At 44.0% G+C, this 15,399-nt stretch overlaps 1 protein-coding gene across 1 annotated transcript in view; it reads left to right on the top strand.

Annotated features, from left to right (window-relative positions):
* The first annotated feature begins 8,682 nt into the window (after positions 1-8,682).
* The window catches only part of SFMBT1 (Scm like with four mbt domains 1), a 101,060-nt gene continuing 94,343 nt past the window's right edge, over positions 8,683-15,399 (top strand). Inside the window, exon 1 of the mRNA XM_068255033.1 lies at positions 8,683-8,752. The gene's annotated coding sequence lies outside the window, so the exon portion shown is untranslated. The remainder of the gene's footprint in view (positions 8,753-15,399) is intronic.

Raw genomic sequence — 15,399 nt, 5'->3', positions numbered from 1 at the left:
CTCTCCTCGCATTGGTAACAGCGCCCCCTGTGATGACATGCGGTCACGTCACCACAGGGAGGCGCTGTTACCAACCCGATGGACGCCTGGAATGGTAGAGGAAGGAGATAGAGGCTACGGGGGATCGGCGGCGGAAGGTGAGTTTGGAAGGACTCAGGGACGTGAGTGCTTCCGTAGGCTACCTGGGGAGAGCCAAAGACATATTTAACCGAGCTGGTCAAAGAACTTCACCGGGGCCCGGCGGAGGGACGAGGACACAGAGATGACCAGGAAGGCTCTGTGGGATCCAGATACTTCTCTCTACATAGGTGAGTATCTCACTCATTTTTTGCAGCTCGCTTCAATTTTGCTTTAAAATTTCTTATCCAAGTAGATGTGTCCCATTATACAGTACATATAATTAGAGTACTGATCAGAGGATTTCAATGTATGTGGAATGTGAATACCACGAGACCTGATGGAAAGCTCCCATCCACGTTTTGCATATCACGCCATCATTTTATTGCGTTTTGACACTTTAGATCATTTGGGCAGTTGGTATGGTTCTTTTTTTGGACTTAAAGGGAACCTTAATTGAAAAGGATAGGGATGTTTCCTGTGTCTGAATCACACCTGATACAAGCATGCAGCTAATCCAGTCTGACTTCAGTCAGAGCACCTGATCTGCATGCTTGTTCAGGGGCTGTGGCTAAAAGTATTAGAGGCAGAGGATCAGCAGGAGAGTCAGGCAACTGGTATTATTCTAAAAGGGAAAATCCATATCCCTCCTCAGTTTAGGTTCCCTTTTAAAGAGACTCTGAAGCCAGTATAAATTCTTCTTTTTAACTTGTATTGCTGTCAATGACCCTCAGCCCTGCTTAACCGCCACTATTCCGCTGCAAAACGAGGGGTTTATACCCCCCAAATCCCCTCTCCTGTGTCCGGGGAGCGCTTCCTCATAGAGGCAGAGCTTAAAGAGAACCTGTACTGAGTAAAAATATGTAAAATAAACACATGAGGTAACTTCAAATGAACATTACATAGTTACCTTGCCATCAGTTCCTCTCAGAAGCTCACCATTTTCTTCTGACAATAATCCCTTCCAGTTCTGACAATATTTTGTCAGATCTGAAATATATCAGTTGCTGTCAGTAAAATATCAGTTGCTGTCAGTTATAGCTGAGAGGAAAACGGATGTACCAGGTAATGCCCATGTTTCCCTATGGCTCAAGTGGGCGATGTGACAGTTTAAAGGGGAACTGAAGAGAGAGGTATATGGAGGCTGTCATGTTTATTTCCTTTTAAGCAATACCAGTTGCCTGGCAGCCCTGCTGATCCTCTGCCTCTAATACTATTAGCCATAGCCCCTGAACAAGCATGCAGCAGATCAGGTGTTTCAGACTTCAAAGTCAGATCTGCAAGACTAGCTGCATGCTTGTTTCTGGTGTTATTCAGATACTACTGCAGAGAAATAGACCAGCAGGGCTGCCAGGCAACTGGTATTGCTTAAAAGGAAATAAACATGACAGCCTCCGTATACCTCTCTCTTCAGTTCCCCTTTAACTGTGTGCTGACCAGAAAGCTGTTATGGGTAATGGCCATTTTCAAAATGGAGGACGGAAAATTCCCTTGATCACAGTAAACAAACAGGACGCGGGAGAGGAGAAAGACACTGAGCAGTAGATTACACAGGAGGTAAGTATGACTTGTGTATGCTTATTTTGACTTTTAATTTTCAGTTCAGGTTTTCTTTAAGGCTGTAGCTCTGCCTCTCAGCGCGTCAATCCCCGCTAATCGCCGCCTCTCCCCGCCCCTCTCACTCTTCCTTCACAGAGAGGGGTGGGGGAGAGGCGGAGATCCACCGGCAGATTGACGCACCTGGAGGCAGAGCTGCAGCTGAAAGCTCTGCCTCCATGAGCAGCAAAATCCACCACCAAGAAAGTGGTGGATTTTGCAGGGGGATTTGGGGGGTATAAACCCCTCGTTTTGCCAGGGAATAGCGGCGATTTAGCAGGGCTGAGGGTCATTGACAGCAATACAAGTTAAAATGAAGAATTTATACTGGATTCAGAGGCTCTTCAAGTAAAACCAGGAAATAATCTGATGAGATAAACAACTGTACCTATCCTCCTACTTCTAAAAATGACTTTATTTTAGATATCCCACAATTTATTTTATGTTTTAAAAACATAAAAAGTAGATTTTTTTGTTTTTGTTTCATTGTTTCTGCTCAATGACATAGTCTTTCTGTGTCCCAGAGCTATAATCTATGAACTACTGACTTTTTTTTAACTATCCCCAGCACTCAGAAGCAGTTCTCTGCAAGGCAAGAGTTTTATAGCTATAATTCCTTATCGGTGGGTTGTGCTATAGTCGGTTTGGAGAGAAACTGTGACTTGCATCCCTGAATGGTTAACTCTTTCAGGCAGGAAAAGGAGAAAAGGAACACAGACATATTATTTGTATGCTGCGCACTGTACATACCCATGTCTAACTTATCATGTCACATGTCACCTCCGGTACACTTTAACTGAATAAATTTGTCATTGTTCAACCTAAAGTACACCCGATAACTGCTTGTAGTGTGCTTGTTATTGTGATGTAGAACTCCATGTCATATAAACTAACCATATGCACCAAAAATTAGATCTCTTTCATAGTGCAGGTCCAGAAGAAGACTGAGCTCACCAGTGACGCTATGACAGTCAGCCTCATCTTGTGCAGTTACATTTGCAGTTTAAAGTGGAGCTGAACTCTTGCACAGGACAAGGAAAACAAAGAGAAATGCACCCTGTATGTACGTATAAATATCAAATCGGGCGTGTGTGTGTGTGTGTATTTATGTGCTGCGATTATTCAAAAATGCCTTGACCGATTTCAGCGAAACTTGGCATACAGATCCCTTACTACCTGGGATGATATGTTCTGGGGGTCTCGCGCCCCCCCCCCCCCTGCACACCTGGGCGGAGCTACAAACAGCAAATCAGATTCCACCCATTCAAGTCAATGGAAAAAATGTAAAAGGCTGCCATTCTCACAGTAATCTAGCCAGAGTCCCCACACATGGCACAGTTGGTCACTTGGTGACCGAGGTTACAAATCCAGGAAAACATTTCAGACATTCATTTTAAATGGAAAAATGTAAATTGCAGCCATTCTTACACTGTTAATTGCCAGTGTCTTTAACCCTTTGGGGACCGGCTGCCTAACCCCCTTTAAGCACCAGGCGATTTTGCAATGGCGGGGGGCACGTTTAGGGGGGTCAGGCAGCCGGAACCCCAGTATGGCTGGGTAGGTATGGTGTCCCCAGTATAGCCAGGTGTCCCCCGCATAGCCAGCAGCCTTTACTCAACTCCCAGGCTCCAGCGATGAGCAGCTGTGGACTCCTCTGCTCTGGCCGGCATCCCCACTCATACTGCCACTCAGTTCCGGGTCGCGGCTTGATGACGTCATCAAGCCGGTATCCGACACTTATGCCAGAGCAAGCGGAGATGCCGGCCAGAGTGGAGGAGAGCGCCGATCGCCGGGGGAACGGCAGGAAGGTGAGTGGATCCTCTTCTTTCCCCCCTACCGCTGCATCACTAACAGTGATCACTATGATCCACCGGCGATCATAGTGATCACGTGATCAGGAGCCACTCGCGATGGCTCCTGATCACTGAGAGCAGTGGCGTAGCTAAGGAGCTGTGGGCTCCGGATGCAAGTTTTACAATGGGGCCCCCCAAGTACTCTCTACACAACAATTGGTACGGTGCACCAAAATCTGCCAATGGCAACTACAGTGTCAGAGGTACAAGAAGGGAATAGGGAGCAGTTTGTTAATAATTACTAATATTTAAAGTATCTATGGAAGTGATTATTATGAGCACAGGACCAATAGAGAGCTAATACTGCAGTTGAGGGAGGGCCCTTCGGGGTCCCTCTGGCCCAAGGGCCCCGATGCGCTCACAACCGCTGCAACCCCTATTGCTACGCCCCTGACTGAAAGGAGATGTCAGCTGTCATATGACAGCTTAATCTCACCTCTCGGGTGCGCACGATCACGTCAGGAGCCGATACGGCAGGTGGCGTAAATCCTACGCCGCATCAGGCAAGGGCAGCCACAAGTGCGGCGTATGATCTACATGTGGCGGTCCTGAAAGGGTTAACCTTGCACAATTGGTCACGGGATGACTGGGATTAATATTCAGGAAAGTGGGTGGATCCTACAACAGCCAATCAAAATTCACCAACTGATTTTCAAGAGGAATATTTAAACTGCGTGGTTGGACATTAAACTATGACTATGGTAGAAGGATTAGATTGTGAGTTCCTCAGGCAATTAGTGACATAACAATGTACTCTGGAAATTGCTGCAGAAGATGTAAGTGTTATACACTCACTGGCAACTTTCTTAGGTACTCCCGCTTAATTGCTTAAAAAGAAACCGTAAACCAGAATTGAACTTAATCTTAATCAGTAGCTGATACCCCCTTTCCCATGAGAAATCTTTTCCTTTTCTCAAACGGATCATCAGGGGTGTCTGTATGGCTGATATTGTGGTGAAACCCCTCTCACAGTGTGCTGTCAGGACCATGGTTCTGACAGTTTCCTGTCTGTGAACCTCGTTGCATTGTGGGAAATAACAGCTGTTTACAGCTGTTTCCAACTGCCAAGAAAGCAAGCAGCATCTCCTTACACTGACATCACCTGCCAGCAATAAAAATGTCACATGTGATAAATGTCAGAATGTAAATCAGGGAAAGGAAAGATTTTTCAATGGGCAAACACTGACAATATAATTCATACATAAATATTGTAAAAATTAAGCACTTTTTTATTACATTATTTTCACCGGAGTTCCTTTTTAACGCAAATTGCTAATCAGCCAATCACATAGTAGCAATAGTGGCAACCAGAAGTGGTGAGGACAAAGTTCAAAGACTGCATTAGAATGAGGAAGGGGATATAATTAACTTTGAACGTGGCATGGGTGTTGGCACCAGAAGAGCTGGTCTGAGTATTTCACAAACTGCTGATCTACTGGGATTTTCACGACCACCCATCTCTAGGGCTTGCAGAGAATGTCATGAAGAGAAAATCTCCAGTAAGCGGCAGATGTGTGGTGGAAAATGCCTCGCTAATGTCAGAGCAGACTGGTTCAAGAAAATCAAAAAAGCAACAGAAGCTCTAATAACCACTTTTCAACACAAAGATATGCAGAATACCATCTCTGAACACACAACACGTGGAAACTGGAAGCAGATGGGCTACAGCTGCAGAAGACCACACTGAGTGCTACGCCTGTCAGCTAAGAACAGGAAACTGAGGCTACAATTGGCAGAGCTCACACTGGGCAATACAAAATTGGAAAGACATTGCCTGGTCTAATGAGTTTTGATTTCACCTGCGACTTTTAGATGGTAAGGTTAGAATTTATTGTAACCAACATGAAAGCATGGATCCATCCCGCCTTGTGTCAGCAGTTCAGGCTGTTGGTGGTGTAATGGTTTGGGGGCATTTATTGGCAAACTGTAGGCCCCTTACTACCAATTAAAATTATATAGCAAACCCCTAGTCCACCAGGGCGCTCCCTTGCAGCACAATGTAAATACTTCAGAGGTTACAAAACACAATTATCCAACTATTCATACAAAGAGAACCCAAACATGGCTGGGAAACTGTAAAAAAGATAAGAAGGAAACGCTCCTTGGCCCATAACAAGGCAGAGTTATATAAGTAATGCTCAGCTTCGGACAATGTAGTTATCATGGAAGGTAATGTAAATATGGGTAAGACGAAAGATTTAAGTGACTTTTAGGATTTTTGGGGACTCTGTTAGGACTTTTTTAGGATTTTCTTGCCCAACACTATCTCGGGTGTTTAGAGAGTAGCAGGTGAGGAAAAAAACTTCAAGCGATAAGGACTACTCTGGTCAAAAAAGGTTGTTCTACGAGAGAGGTTTGCATAGTCCACAGAGACAGAAGGGCAACAACACATTACAGCTGAATTTAATGCAGGTGCATCACAAAGCGTATCCCAACACACAACAAGACGGACTTTGCAAAGGATGGGCTTTAGCAGCAGCAGACCATCAAGAGTGCCTTTGATATCACAGAAAAATAGGAAAAAATGTCTGTTGTTGGCCTAGGAATGGCGATATTGGTCACTTGAGGACTGGGAAAAAGTAGCCTGGTCCGATGAATCTTGTTTCCTACTCTATCATGCAGATGGCAGGATCAGAATATGGCGCAAACAGCGCAAATGAGTGAGACAAAGTCAAAAGATCACTTCAAAGCTTGGAAACTCCACCATCCAATCTGACCGAATTTAGAGCTGCCATTATGGGCCAACATCCCTCAGCAACGGTATCAGCATCTCTGTTGTGTCCAACTGTCCATGCTAAGAAGAATATCGTCTGTGATCAGAATTAAAGGTGGACCAAGTCGTTATTAGAGGGCGTCTCAAAATTTTGGGCCACTCAGTGTAGATCCTGACCCCTATGTAGAGAGCAGTTCACCTTATTAAATGGCTGAAAAATAGCAATATGGACAGTTCAGCATACAAGCGTATTAGTGATTAAACCGCTGTTGATCTATTCTCGATTAGCCACATCTGTGTGGAAGCTCCGCCCACGAATCCAATATGGAAGCCATTGAAGCTCTTCAGATGAGGACTCGGCCGACCTGGGATATTACTAAATGAAATCACTGGCTGCTCAGGCCAATAGATAGGTAACACACATGTATTGGACCACTGGCCACTGCATGCATTTTATTTATTTCTGTCCGATAAATGTTTGTACTTATCCATGGCGCAAATAGCACCCAACGGAACCTACGCCATGAAGGATTCAGGTACTATGCACATTACTTGGCGGATTCTGAAAACTGCAAAAAGTCCCACTATATGTTACCAGTGCAATTCGACGCATACGGTTAGGCATGCAGTACACAGAGGTGTGTAATCACACACGTTGTCCGGTAAACACACAGCATGTTCCACGGATTTCTGATGGGATTTGCCGAACCGCACGACTGATGCGTAGATGTGAACATACCGTTACAATACAATTACTTCATGTTACAATGTGTAAGTACCCTGAAAGCAACCTGAACTGAAAATAAAAGTCATAATAAACATACACAAGTCATACTTACCTGCTGCGTAGTCTACTCCTCAATCTCTTTCTCCTCTCCTGCATCCTGTCTGTCCACTGTGATCAATGGAATTCTCCATCCTCCATTTTGAAAATGGCCATTACCCCATAACCGCTTCCTGGTCAGCACACTGTAAAACTGTAATATCACCCACTTCAGCCAAAGGGAAACAAGGACATTGCCTTGCACATCAGTTGTCCTTTCAGTTATAACTGACAGCAGCTGATATATAACTGATAGCAACTGATATATATCAGTTCTGACAAAATCTCGTCAGAACTAGAAGGAATCATTGTTAGAATAATATGGTGAGCTTTCTGAGAGGAACTGACGGCAAGGTAAGTATTTAATATTCATTTGCAAGTACATTATGTGTTTATTTTAAATAAATGTACTCTGTTCAGGTTCACTTTAAGAAAATTCTGAAGGCAAAAGGGGTCCAACCTGGCACTAGCAAGGTGTACCTAATACAGTGGCCATTGCGTGTATAAATACAACATAATATGGTAGGACATTACACTGACTGGCAGGATTAAATTGTAAGCTCCTCTGAGGACAGTTAGTGACATGACTATGTACTCTGTAAAGTGCTGCAGAAGATGTCAGTGCTATATAAATACATAATAATAATATGGTAGGACATTACACTGACTGGCAGGATTAAATTGTAAGCTCCTCTGAGGACAGTTAGTGACATGACTATGTACTCTGTAAAGTGCTGCAGAAGATGTCAGTGCTATATAAATACATAATAATAATATGGTAGGACATTACACTGACTGGCAGGATTAAATTGTAAGCTCCTCTGAGGACAGTTAGTGACATGACTATGTACTCTGTAAAGTGCTGCAGAAGCTGTCAGTGCTATATAAATACATAATAATAATAATAATATGGTAGGACATTAGACTATGACTATGGTAGGATTAGATTGTGAGCTCCTCTGAGGACAGTCAGTGACATGACTGTGTACTCTGTAATGTGCTGCAGAAGATGTCAGTGCTATATAAATACATAATAATAATATGGTAGGACATCAGACTATGACTATGGTAGAGATTAGATTGTGAGCTCCTCTGAGGACAGTCAGTGACTTCAGTTTGTACTCTGTAAAGTGCAGCAGATGTCAGTGCACTATAGATAAATAGCCATGCATACAATAATGGATGTTTTCCTGTTTGCCCCACTTTGCCATGTTATACTGTGCAGTCCTCGGGGTCAGTGTAGCTGCCCTCTCTGCATTATGAGTATTTCCCCAGGTCAGGGTGGGCTCCCTTCTGGGGGGATCTGCCTTTATAGTGTGATATTCAGGGTACTTCCTGTGATTGGAGACTTGCAGACAGGCACCTTATGCTGGCATGTCTGTGGCCAGCAGGAAAAGTGTATAATGTGTAGCTGGGGGGAGATCAGAGGGGCTGATGGGGGGAAAAGAGTATCAAAAAAATAAAGCTTGCAAAGTGGGTGGGGGCGGCGAGAAGTATGCCCTAAAAACGCGAGGAGCAGCAGCAGCAGCGGCGGCGGCGGGGAGGCGCATGCGCAGAGGCGGCCGCTGGGCCATATTGGAATGAGAGTGGCGGAGGGGGGGAGAGAGCGACACCGGGACCTGCAAATCCGCCGGGAAAAAGTCGGGACGGGTAAGTTGGAGCTCAGCAACGGGCGGGGTCAGCCGGGGGGGCGCCGGGGCCGCGTGCTGGGGGGCTTTTCTCGCCTCTCCCCGGCCCCAGAGCTGTTTAAAGAGCTTCCCAAGTTTGCAACAATGTATCCCCGCTGGAGGATGTTGTCTCCGCGCGGGGGGAGGAGAGGGGGGAGTACTGGGGGGGGGCAGAGAGGGGGGGGGGTACTGGGGGGGGGGGGGGGGAGAAGACTCTTCAATCTTCTTCTCAGCTTCTTCTTCTTGTTCTTCTGGACTTTCTGCTCACAAATTACTACAGACAGGAAAAAAAAATCCAGAGATCAGAGAATATTTATATAAAAAAAATTCCACCTGGATGGAGAAACGTGGGGACCCCCAGTGCGGGGGCAGCAACTTCACGGAAAGTCATCGTGTGTCTGACCACCACTGCCTGGGCAATCTATAGCAGGGGGAGATGTATTATTATTACTATTATTGTTCAGGAAACACGACGCTGCTGCACTGATCCCCACACATATACACAGTGTATAGTAAATATATATTATATGTACACACATTGCTCTGCCTCATCCTCAATAATTGGGGGGGGGGGGGGGGGTTAATAAAATATAAATAAATTGCATGGAAGAAACGGGTGGAAGATGTTGGGGGGACACTCAATCCAGATATAATGTTCTCTCCTGGAAATATGTGTATCCCCCAAAGGCAGAGTCACGCTTTCTCTTTGTTACTCAAATCCACATTTTATTTATATAGGAGAAGTCTGGAGGCATTAGCTGTGCTTGTCTGGCTGATACTATCTATCTATCTATCTATCTATCTATCTATCTATCTATCTATCTATCTATCTATCTATCTATCTATCTATCTATCTATCTATCTATCTATCTATCTATCATACCAACATCATAACATTACATACACAAAGTCTATCTATCTATCTATCTATCTATCTATCTATCTATCTATCTATCTATCTATCTATCTATCTATCTATCTATCTATCTATCTATCATCATAACATTACATACACAAAGTCTATCTATCTATCTATCTATCTATCTATCTATCTATCTATCTATCCATCCTCAGCCTCTATGCCTATCTATCTATCTATCTATCAACATCATAACATTACATACACAAACCTCTCTCTCTCTCTCTCTCTCTCTCTCTCTCTCTCTCTCTCTCTCTCTCTCTCTCTCTCTCTCTCTCTCTCTCTCTCTCTCTCTCTCTCTCTCTCTCTCTCTCTCTCTCTCTCTCTCTCTCTCTCTCTCTCTCTCTCTCTCTCTCTCAGGGTCTATTCAGTACACAGTGGTTAGCAGTGCTAGGCAGGTATCTGTTGTCTTCTTCTTATTATTATGCTGTTTATATAGCACTGATGTTTTCTTTGCACTTGTTGAATCATTCATGTCACTCACAGTCCTCAGAGGAGCTCACAATCTATTTCCCACCATAGCCATAATCTAATTTCCATACTGTGTAGTCGGTCTACAGTCATTTTTGGGAGGAACCAACTCACTTACCAATCTATTTCTGAGTTGTGAGCGGACGCTGGTGTACCCGGAAAAGAACACATGGGGCGAACATACAAACTCCATTCAGAAAGTTCCCTGGTCAAGATTTAAAAGGAGCCTGAAGTGAGAGGGATATGGAGGCGGCCATATTTGTTTGTTTTTCTTTTAAACAATGCCAGTTGCCTGGCAGCCCTGGTGGTCTCTCTGGCTGCAGTACTGCCTGAATCACACCAGAAACAAGCATGCAGCAGAACTACCAGACAATCTGCATTGCTTTAAAGGAAATAAATATGGCAGCCCCCATATCTCTGTCACTCCAGGGCCCATAGGCAATTACATTTTTCTCCTGAGTTTACTCCTAGGTGAGATTTTCAGACTGGTCAATAAAATGCCTTCTAAACCACCACAAAGCAAAAAATACTCAAAATAATTTTGATGGTACTTTTTTCACCTTTATTTTAGTACTTTTTCTATTGCAAAGTGCTGAAAAGTTATTCTAAATCAAAGAGGAAAAAAATGATCTCCTCGGAGAAAACTCTTTAAAGAACAACTGAAGCGAGACTGATATGGAGGCTGCCATATTTATTTCCATTTAAGCAATACCAGTTGCCTGGCAGCCCTGCTGATCCTCTGCCTCTAATACATTTAGTCATAGCCCCTGAACAAGCATGCAGCAGATCAGGTGTTTCTGACATTATTGTCAGATCTGACAAGATTAGCTGCATGCTTGTTTCTGGTGTTATTCAGATACTACTGCAGAGAAATAGACCAGCAGGACTGCCAGGCAACTGGTATTGCTTAAAAGGAAATAAATATGGCACCCTCCATATTCTTCTCACTTCAGTTGTCCTTTAAATGATAAAGCAAGCGGAGTATGGTCGTGCATAATGTTGTTTAGGGTAAATTGCTGTGTTCTTATTGCCAATATATAATAATCCTTCTGTAAATATTTTTAAAAAGTGTTTGGTGAAAAACAGATTAATTTTTTATTTTTTTTTTGCCGGTGTTTTGCTCTTTTTAGGAATAGGCCCTGTCATGCAATATAAAGTTTCAGTATTATTTAGGAATGCCAAAAGTGAGTTTGTGGCACACCAGACGCTCTTAGGCCACATTCACAGCGGTGCGTCGTGATGCAGCGTAACAAGCGCGTTGTAATGCAGATTACCGTACTGCAACACGCCACCAATGTACCATTCACAGTGCGGCGGGAGAGTTGCGGTATAACGGGTTGCGGCATCGTAACGCACTGCATGCTGTGTGTTACCACTAAACGTACGCGCTAATAGTAATAGTGAGGCATACCTTTCATTGACCGTATGCTTTACTGTACCTGATGCAACGCAAGAATACCGCACTGCGCCTATTTCCTGGTCTGTTGCGTGCCTGCTGTCACAGGGAACGCACCACTGTGTGTGTGACATTATTAGGAATTATTATTATTTAGTATTTATATAGCATCAACATCTTCTGCATCGCTGTACAGAGTATATTGTCACTAACTGTCCCTCAGAGGGGCTCACAATCCAATCCTACCATAGTCCTATATCTGTGTATGTATTGTGTAGTCTATGTATCGTAGTCTAGGGCCAATTTAGGGGGAAGCCACTTTACTTATCCGTATGTTTTTGGGATGTGTGAGGAAACCGGAGTGCCCAGGGGAATCCCACGCAGACACAGGGAGAACATACAAACTCCTTGCAAATAGTGCCCTGGTTGGGATCAAACCGGGGACCCAGTGCTGCAAGACGAGAGCGCTAACCACTACGCCACCGTGCTGCCAATCATGTAGTGTAAACCTCTGAAAAATATGGTGACAATTTTGGAGAAATCCTTACTATATTTCCCAAGCTTAACAATGCACCTCCCTGGCTCTGTAAGAAGTCATGGGGGGATAATGGCACAATAACTGAAGCCTGGTACACACCTTCAATTATAATTGGCCAATCACTGACCAATTCTACCACTTCCATGTAGTATGAGGGTTTATCTAATCTGCTAACAGTATTCAATGTCGGCTGACCCCCCCCCCCCCCCATACTACATGGAGGTGGTAAACGTGGTGAGTGATTGGCCAATCGTGATTGGAAGTGTGTACCAGGCTCTGTAAGAAGTCATGGGGAATAACGTCACATTGCAGTGCTGGTGGATCATGGTGACATACAATTCACTTTGGATTTTAAACTAAAGCATTCCCTTGTTGGTATTTTGTGTAACTATTTCAGATGTTTGTTGTATTTGTTTTTAAACGTTAGGGCTGGAACCCACTAGAACGATTTTCTGAGCGTTTAGGGAGGTTTTCAAACCGCTAGCGATTTCCCGAAACGCTCAGCTAATGTTAATGGATGGGCCAAATTCCACTGGAGCGGTTGCGATTACCAAAATCGGAAACGCAGGACATGCAGCATATTTAGCGTTTCTGCAATGTAAGGTATATAAACGCTGGCGTAATTGCTCGTCACAACCTACACAGAGCGAATTTGCTAACGTTTTCAAATTACTGCACACTGTAAAAGTGAATTAATTGAAAGGACCGATCAGAATTAAAAACGCTAATCGCTACACGATCACTGGCAAAACGCTGACACTTTTTAAAATCGCTACCAAAATCGCCAGAAAACGCTCATGAAATAGCTTACAAAACGCTCATTAAAACCGCTAGCGATTGCGATTGGCGATAGAGCTTTGTAGAGGGTCCCAGGTCTTAATCTGATCAGTAACCAAAATTTTAGGAGTGTTATTAGCCGGATAATTTCATTTGATGTTGGCTCCTGTTGTGGAATGTTTATTGGCAGTACTTTAAAGGGGAACACCAGACAACAATTCCCCAATTGAAATACATGCATGTGGGCTCCATCTCTGCCAGAACTCTATAGCCTGTCAGGTGACGCCCCTGTTTGCCATATTCACTCTGCAGCTACACGTGTCACCTGCCAGCTGAATGGATGGTCATGTGATCACTTTGTCATCCAATGAACAGGTAGCAGATGCGAGTGAATTGGGCTGAGGGTAGAAACACTCTAGGCAGAAACATACATAATGCAATTCAATGGGCCGCATGGAAGAACGCTCATGTTTGCGCTCTGCAATGTGCGTTTTTAAAAGCGCAGGACGTGCTGCATATTTTTCCCAAACGCATCTAAAACGCACATAATGAATGTCAGTGGTGACGCAGAGGTATTGCATTTTAAGCACTTTTTTAAAGTTTTTTTTTTCTCTTTTTTTGGATGTATTTTCGCTCCCTGTTGACTTCCTAATGAGTAGCATAAAACGCATATCAAAAACGCATACAAAACGCAAGAAAAATGCATGTGCGGATCAAAAATGCAAAACACAAACGCATATGCAGCAAACTGCTAACTTCAACGCACTACCTAGTATGTTCCCACCCTCAAAGTTTTTTTAAATGGAGTAATTTATAGCTTTGTCTAAAAGAGGCCCTGTAGTGACATATAGCAGAATGCAGTAAAGAGGCCCTGTAGTGACCTATAGCAGAATGCAGTAAAGAGGCCCTGTAGTGACATATAGCAGAATGCAGTAAAGAGGCCCTGTAGTGACATATAGCAGAATGCAGTAAAGAGGCCCTGTAGTGACATATAGCAGAATGCAGTAAAGAGGCCCTGTAGTGACCTATAGCAGAATGCAGTAAAGAGGCCCTGTAGTGACATATAGCAGAATGCAGTAAAGAGGCCCTGTAGTGACATATAGCAGAATGCAGTAAAGAGGCCCTGTAGTGACACATAGCAGAATGCAGTAAAGAGGCCCTGTAGTGACATATAGCAGAATGCAGTAAAGAGGCCCTGTAGTGACATATAGCAGAATTCAGTAAAAAGGCCCTGTAGTGACATATAGTAGAATGCAGTAAAGAGGCCCTGTAGTGACACATAGCAGAATGCAGTAAAGAGGCCCTGTAGTGACATATAGCAGAATGCAGTAAAGAGGCCCTGTAGTGACATATAACAGAATGCAGTAAAGAGGCCCTGTAGTGACATATAGCAGAATGCAGTAATGAGGTCCTGTAGTGACATATAGCAGAATGCAGTAAAGAGGCCCTGTAGTGACATATAGTAGAATGCAGTAAAGAGGCCCTGTAGTGACATATAGCAGAATGCAGTAATGAGGTCCTGTAGTGACATATAGTAGAATGCAGTAAAGAGGCCCTGTAGTGACATATAGCAGAATGCAGTAATGAGGCCCTGTAGTGACATATAGCAGAATGCAGTAAAGAGGCCCTGTAGTGACATATAGCAGAATGCAGTAAAGAGGCCCTGTAGTGACATATAGCAGAATGCAGTAAAGAGGTCCTGTAGTGACATATAGCAGAATGCAGTAAAGAGGCCCTGTAGTGGCATATAGTAGAATGCAGTAAAGAGGCCCTGTAGTGACATATAGCAGAATGCAGTAAGGAGGCCCTGTAGTGACATATAGCAGAATGCAGTAAAGAGGTCCTGTAGTGACATATACCAGAATGCAGTAAAGAGGTCCTGTAGTGACATATAGCAGAATGCAGTAAAGAGGTCCTGTAGTGACATATACCAGAATGCAGTAAAGAGGCCCTGTAGTGACATATAGCAGAATGCAGTAAAGAGGCCCTGTAGTGACATATAGCAGAATGCAGTAAAGAGGCCCTGTAGTGACATATAGCAGAATGCAGTAAAGAGGTCCTGTAGTGACATATAGCAGAATGCAGTAAAGAGGCCCTGTAGTGACATATAGCAGAATGCAGTAAAGAGGCCCTGTAGTGGCATATAGCAGGATGCAGTAAGGAGGCCCTGTAGTGACATATAGCAGAATGCAGTAAAGAGGCCCTGTAGTGACCTATAGCAGAATGCAGTAAAGAGGCCCTGTAGTGACCTATAGCAGAATGCAGTAAAGAGGCCCTGTAGTGACATATAGCAGAATGCAGTAAAGAGGCCCTGTAGTGACATATAGCAGAATGCAATAAAGAGGCCCTGTAGTGACATCTAGCAGAATGCAGTAAAGAGGCCCTGTAGTGACATATAGTAGAATGCAGTAAAGAGGCCCTGTAGTGACATATAGCAGAATGCAGTAAAGAGGCCCTGTAGTGACATATAGCAGAATGCAGTAAAGAGGCCCTGTAGTGACATATAGCAGAATGCAGTAAAGAGGCCCT

Source organism: Hyperolius riggenbachi, chromosome 9 (genome assembly GCF_040937935.1).
Source record: "Hyperolius riggenbachi isolate aHypRig1 chromosome 9, aHypRig1.pri, whole genome shotgun sequence".
NCBI lineage: Eukaryota > Metazoa > Chordata > Amphibia > Anura > Hyperoliidae > Hyperolius > Hyperolius riggenbachi.
This window is presented reverse-complemented; position numbering and strand designations above follow the sequence as displayed.